Source organism: Zea mays, chromosome 2 (genome assembly GCF_902167145.1).
Source record: "Zea mays cultivar B73 chromosome 2, Zm-B73-REFERENCE-NAM-5.0, whole genome shotgun sequence".
Classification (NCBI taxonomy): domain Eukaryota; kingdom Viridiplantae; phylum Streptophyta; class Magnoliopsida; order Poales; family Poaceae; genus Zea; species Zea mays.
The window spans coordinates 50054209-50061077 of record NC_050097.1 but is presented as its reverse complement, the minus strand read 5'-3'; positions in this window follow the sequence as shown (position 1 = coordinate 50061077).

Genomic DNA, 6869 nt, shown 5'->3' with positions numbered 1-6869 from the left:
TGACCCCCCCCCCTCAACTAAGAAATTTGGCACTAAACTAGTGCTAGGCTGTGATCGAATTAGTGGTGATTCAGGAGCTTCAAAGATAGATAAAATGAAATCTTCTAGACTATTGTTTGAGGCATCTGGTATGTCGCATGACAGAGCGACAGGGACTAATTCTGAATTTAATAAACTGCGCGGCATGACTGATGGGCTAATAAAATATGAGGGTTGCTGATTTGGAATAAAAGGAGTTGCTGTCGTCCTTTGTGTATCTAGGAGTTGAATAGAGCCCTTTTGAGTTTTTAAAGAATGTGTTTTCAGTGGGGATTGGAGTTGTGCATTTTCTATTGGGCGAGTCCCTGTATCCCCTAAATCCTGGTTGTTATTATCGGCTGTAGCTAGAGTGGCTGAGGCATCCAACCTACCGTCATGATCAACACCAGGCAAGGAGGAATCTAGAGCTCGATCCACTCCCACACTATGAGGCCCAAGAAACCATCCAGATGGCCAGGTCGAGTGCTGGCCGGATGAGCAGCGCCCAGCTTCACGCCAGAGCAATCCACTAGGACACTGTTTAAGCTATTGTGAAATGCAAAATCATTCGGTGAGGCAGCTGGGGAACTAGCTGGTAATTCTGTGCCCAGATTGAGCAGGTTAACGCTAGGGGAATGTATCAGCACGCTGTCTAAGCCTTTGTGGATTGAGGTGAAAACAGCAGCGAGATCAACAGTATTGTTTACCTTGCTCGTGGTTGTAGCAGGGCTGTGCAATGATTCCAGTATATCAGCGCCCATCGAACCAGACTTGCCTCCATCATCCTCAGCTAGCCCTTGACATTCCACCTGCGGCCAAACAGCGGTAACAATGGGGTCTGCGAAAGAGATAGACCTGACCTTCACCTTGGGCACCCAGCGAGATGATAGCATCAACCCCCCCACATGACGACGGAAGGGAGTTGAGTGCCGAGGCTTGCCGTTGGAACTATAGCAGTCATCCATGCCCCCTCGACAACGCGAGGAGCGCGCCCAACCAGACAGACTACGATGACGGCGGTTGCCGCTGCGTCTGCCTCGCTGAAAATCCCCATCATCATCATGACCCCAGTCCCGTCGCACAATCTCTCTTCCTCTAAAAGCTTCAGCGCGCTCTCTTTTTCACCCACTGAGTCCGGGGCGCCATCATAATCCTGCTTGCGATTAGGCGGTCCCCCCTGGAACCCCTCCCACTGAGGAAAGAGAGATCCTCCACCACCTCGATGTGGTTACGAAGAGTGTAAACATGTCCAGCTTTTAGATTAGCAGGAACATCGTGCTGAGCACCAACCAGAGCCAAGGGCGTGTTGACTGGTGGCAACTCCCTGTCTGGTTCCAAAACCATAAGCAAGACCTCCTTAGGAATGTCACAAGGGTCGGAACACCAAGCCCAGAGGTCGAAAGACCTAGTACGCTCCCTACGCCTTGTGCGCTCTTGCACATAGTGGATAGCACAGCTCTTGCCCAAGGCCTTTGAAGCCACATCTTCCACCCAACAGTGCACCGGAATCCCTTCGACCCGGACTTTAACTCTAAATTCAAGGTTTGTCTTCCTAGCATAGCTGTCCTTAGACCAATCCCCAAAATGAAAAATCCGGCCACGATACGAGACCAATCTCCTATCCAGAGCCCACTGCTTTGACCTTGGGTCCGAGAAGACGATAAAGAATTGCTCAGGGAAATGCTTGACCAGTTGATACTGACCGTGGTGCAGGCTAAACTTCTCCCTCAGCATATCACCTGCGACTAGAATGTCAACCTCGTGGTTGTTGCCATCGAAGGAGCAGACGACGGCCTTGTCGATTAGCTCATCTCTCCGACGACGAATGGAGCCGGTCGCCGAGACCGCACAGAAGGCGCGCGCTGGCCTCACATGAGGGTCTCCAAGGTAGCGAGCCTCCATACCGTGGTCTCCCAGAACAGTCTGGAGGTAGGACCTCTTGATTAATGGTGGCGGATGACCAAGTGAGTTCTCACGGGGAGGAACCTGGTACTTAAGCAGATTGTTGGGCCTTAGCAGCAAATCCTGGTAGGTGGAACCCCTTGAAGAGTGCTCGGCTGAATCAGGGTAGCATTGAGCAGCATTGAATGTTCTCTGGTTGACATTTTGGTTGCAGTACCGCGCCCGGTGCCTGGATTGCAAGCACTGCCAACAGCGCGGGGGAGCCAAGCAGCGGAAAGCGAGATGTGCTGGCGAGAGAAAGTTGTAGCATTTACCCTTGAGCTTCAATTTGAAAAGACTGGCGCCCTTCACATCCAATTGATGATTTCGTGGAGCTCTCTCAGGATTCTTCAATGTCCTGCGCCACCAATACCGCAGCCGGACAACCTCCCATCCCCCTTCGTTGACCCCGGGTGCAGAAGGAATAGGCAGTCCATCCAAGCGCGGCGCAGCAGAGACATCACTAGCACGGCGATGGGACTGGACACTGCCCGACTTCAATGCCCCATCCTCCTCGCAGGAAAACTGGAAGCTCGGCGAGTAGACTGCTTCCCATTCAGACGTTTCAGTCACCTGGTTCTGCGGCGCCGAAAGCAGATATTGCGGATCTACAGGCGACCCCGGCGCAGAGCACTTTTCTGATCTGAAACTTGAACGTGGAACCCTCCTGGGGCCAATGCCGCCCGCGACGGTGGGCAAATGAAGTTTTTTTATAGAGCATCTCCAACAAAGTGTTTTAAAATAGTGTCCCAAAAATTAAAATACTATATAATTTAAAGTGTTTATAGCACTAAAAATAAATTAAGTTCCAACAGTTAAACCCCAAATTTTGTATTTTAAAAAACAAATTACATTATTTGAAAGGAAAGGTTGAGGATGATGTAGAAAACAAAGATAGCACTAATTCGGGGCGTAGTGTATTTAGGTCAATTCATGGTGTGCCATATATTATTTTGATGAAAATTTACAAAATAGGATATTGTTGAAGGTATTTTTATGAGTTAAACCTTATATTAAAATAGGACACTGATTTAAGATATTGTTGGAGATGCTCTAAAATTTTGTGAGTAGATAAATGGCCGAAGGATATGCATGTAATTAAGAATCTCGATATTTCTTGAGTGTCTTTTATGGATGAGCGTTGCTACATGTACGACTCTAGTAGTGAACTCAAGTATGACTAAGGGTCATTTAATTGCTCAAGATCCATTAGTCTAGAGCAAGAGGCAACAACAGTCGTAGATTAAGGTTGGTCGTACTCAAGTCGTATGGGTGGGTTGTACGTGAAGTACTTAGTGGACTTCTTTATAGTATGCTAAAGGGGCGTTGTGATTATTACCCTTTGTAGCCTTGCAACTGTGATTTTACCCATCGTTTTTTTAACTTTGTGATTTTACTCCCCCTCCATTTTAAAAACAAAGCTCCGTTACACCCTTACGCCATTACGTGAAGTTAATAGTGCTAAATACGATGCGAAATGACAAAAATGGTTATTGGAGTTTTTAGTTGCTAACTTGTTGCCCCTGATCAGGCTGGTCCCAAACTCGACCATAAGCCCTACGCACCCAATAAAGTTTACGAAGAAGAATAACCCTTGGCTTTTTTTAAAAAAAACACACACATTAAAAACACCAATAATGTTTGTCCAATGACAGAGAATTCACAGATATCAATGTGCGCGGGCACTGGAGAGAGAGAATTCACAGATATCAATGTACTAGCTCGCGGGAGGAAAGAGGTGCAACATGATCCAGTGCCTGGTCGTCTGACTGCAGAAACTGGAAATTGCTAGTGTGTCCAGAGACAGCGGACTTTCATGTGTGCTGCTGCTATTCTAGCTCTCGTCCAAGCAAGAAAGTTTTGGTGTGTGTGTTCTGTTCCTCGGAGGAACTACGTACTCCAGCGGTCCACCACGAGACCGGAAAAGCCACACGCGTTTCGAGGACCTCCCCGGCCTCCTCCGTCCCTGACCCTGATGACCACCACGCCAAAGAGTGGGTCGTCGTCGTCGTTGATGTAGAATTTGAAACTAAATTTCACACCGGCCGGCTCACTCCAACGTGTTGATATATCGGCCGGGGGGTTAGTTCATGAAGACACGAACATGCAAACGTGTGTGTTCAGTTGAGGCAGACTTCTGACCTAAACCCTAACCTCCTCTGTATATATGTAAATCGCCAATTGGGATCACACGCAGGGCCGGTCCTGAGTTTTCAGGGACCCGGGGCGAAACAAAAAATTGGGACCTTTAAAGCTTCATCTATAATTTTTTTACTTTCTTCTAAGTACATCGACAAAATTTTTATATAATAAAAAACTCAAATATATCAAAATAAATTCAAATATGTTTACCTATTACCTTAAAAATTTCTTCTAACATTTCTTGATGCGAAGTCGTTGATAATAGTGTTGCTATCAACCTTGTCCAATAATTTCTTCTCAATACATAAAGTGGCCAATCCGTTGAGACGTTCTTGAGATATTGTTGACCTTAAATAGTTCTTCAACAATTTCAACTTTGAAAAGCTTCTCTCAGTTGATGCAACAGTTACAAGCACAGTAAATAATATCCGGTAAGCGATTGAAATATTTGGATACGAATCCATTTGCCGAACATACTCAAAGATCTTCATATAAAACATTGGACTTTCAGGTAAACTTAGCTTCAAGCAGTTGAAGTCGTGACCTGTGCTGTGATTTCGTGAACAGGCAGCACAACAGGCCTGGGGACCGGCAAGAAGATGACATGACTGCAATGTGAGGTGATCAGATGGCAAGGACGGCAAGCGCAGGGCACAATCGCGCAAGGGCAAGGCTTTCGCGTGCGTTTGCAGCGGCCGACGGTGATTAGGGATTTTTTTTATTCCAATTACCGTGGTGTCCAGACAGTTGAATCAATATGGGCCTAATGGATTAGTTTTACTTGGATCTGGCCATAATACGTATATACATATACACTGTATGTATACCTGGGGTGGGCCCCTGGAATTTTGGGGCCCGGTGCGGCCGCTCCGGTTGCCCGCCCTCAGGACCGGCCCTGATCACACGGGAGGGGGGTTAACATATGGCGAACTGTCAGTCGTACTCCACCATCTTCGTCTTCCCACTGGTGCTAGCTAGTTGTTTACAACAACCTTCTTCTTCTCTATCTCTCTCTATCTCTCTCTCTCTCTCTCTCTCTCTCTCTCTCTCTCTCTCTCGGTTTTGTTTTGTTGCCGTTGAGTTATCCACATCGATCCCACCCTGCTTTTCCACACGTTTCGGCGCCTATCCGTACAGTACCGTTAACGTCGACATGAAGAGAGACCAGCTGCGAGCTAGGCCTGCATCATGCGATGTGAGCGAGCGATCGAGGGATTAAACCAGCTGATCAGCTTCGACGATGGAGGAGTAGTCGAGCTTGGATATATCATATATATATATGGTCCTCCTCTCCCTCCAGACATTACATTGCTCCCCTGCCCCTGCCACGCACTCATTCATCTTCCGGTGCATGCAGTAAGAACGCACCCCGGCCGGCCGTCCTCCGTGTGCAACAGTCTGAACGCCAGGCACACAGCGCGTGGCCAACGTTTCCAGCCTGATCTCGCACGCCATGGCTGCCCCCCGTTTTGTTCTCTCTCTCTCTCTCTCTCTCTCTCTCTCTCTCTCTCTGCATATGTGAACGGGACTCGGGCAAACGGAGGTGCACTTTTCGCCCGCGGCCTGTGGTTTACGTTTACCCGGTCATTGTTTTATTTTTCACGAGAAGATTCGGCAAAGTGGCATGTAGTGCCTGCCGCTTTCAGGAAAGTCGCTCCGGCTAAAAATGTGATATGTGGAAACCATGTTCAGAGTTCAGACCTGCGCTTCGATCTCACTCGCCAATCGCCATACTTGCGCTCTCTTCCATCGGATTTATATATATATATATATATTCATATGAGGCCTTTGCCCTTTAATTTATCGCCTTAATTAATGATCGAGCTTCACAAAAAGCTCCAGACATCCACACCCATCTCTCATCGATCGCTGCACCGCCTTAAGCTAGCTACTAGCGTGCATTTATTTATATCAAATAGAAATATAGAATTCGCCGTGTTTCGGGGGTACTGTACAAGCAGACGCCATCTGGATTTGAAAGCTTTTTTCCGTGCAAAGCCTACGCGATGATGTTTATTTCAAGTCGATGCCAATGCATGCAACCTGGTCCGCTGATCGTGTGTCCCAAATTCACTTTTGCAGGTTTCTTGAGGTCGCGAGAGGCCAGCGATGCGATTTGTTCAATGCGGCAAAGCCAAAGCGGGTCAGCAGTCAACCTACCCAAAATCATTACCGGAATCTCGTCTAGAAGTAGCCAGGGTAATCGTCGCTAGTAGTAGTGCAAGTGTTAACATGTAACAGAAGCAAACGACGACTCATCAGCTGAGAGGAGAGCTTTATTTGGCCTCTCTTTCTTCTACGTTTAGTTGTTCTTCAATGGCACAAGCATCCCTATGTGTGTTTGAGAGAGAGAGAGAGAGAGAGAGAGAGAGAGAATCGATGGCTGTGACGATACCCAAAATAGCCAAGTAACTACGCGGTTCTGTTATCTTCAGGTTTCTATAAGAAAAACATCTTGGGGGCATTGCGTAATCGTTTCGGCTTCTGTGCATTTCCCAGGTTTCTGTAAAACATTGAAAGGCCGAACTACGCAGTTCCTCCTCCTAGCTTGTAAGGGCATGTACAGTGGAGAGACACCAAAACGGTTCTCTAAGCACATGAGACAACTAAGAGACTGTATTGTACAATGAAGTGTCTACAAACGTAGTCTATTGATAAATACATAATTAAATGTATTTGTATAGCATCAGATCGATAGAACAGACGACAAATTCGTACAGTGGGAAGTGAGGCGTCTGTTGCTACTTGGTTTACGAGCCAGAGGCGTC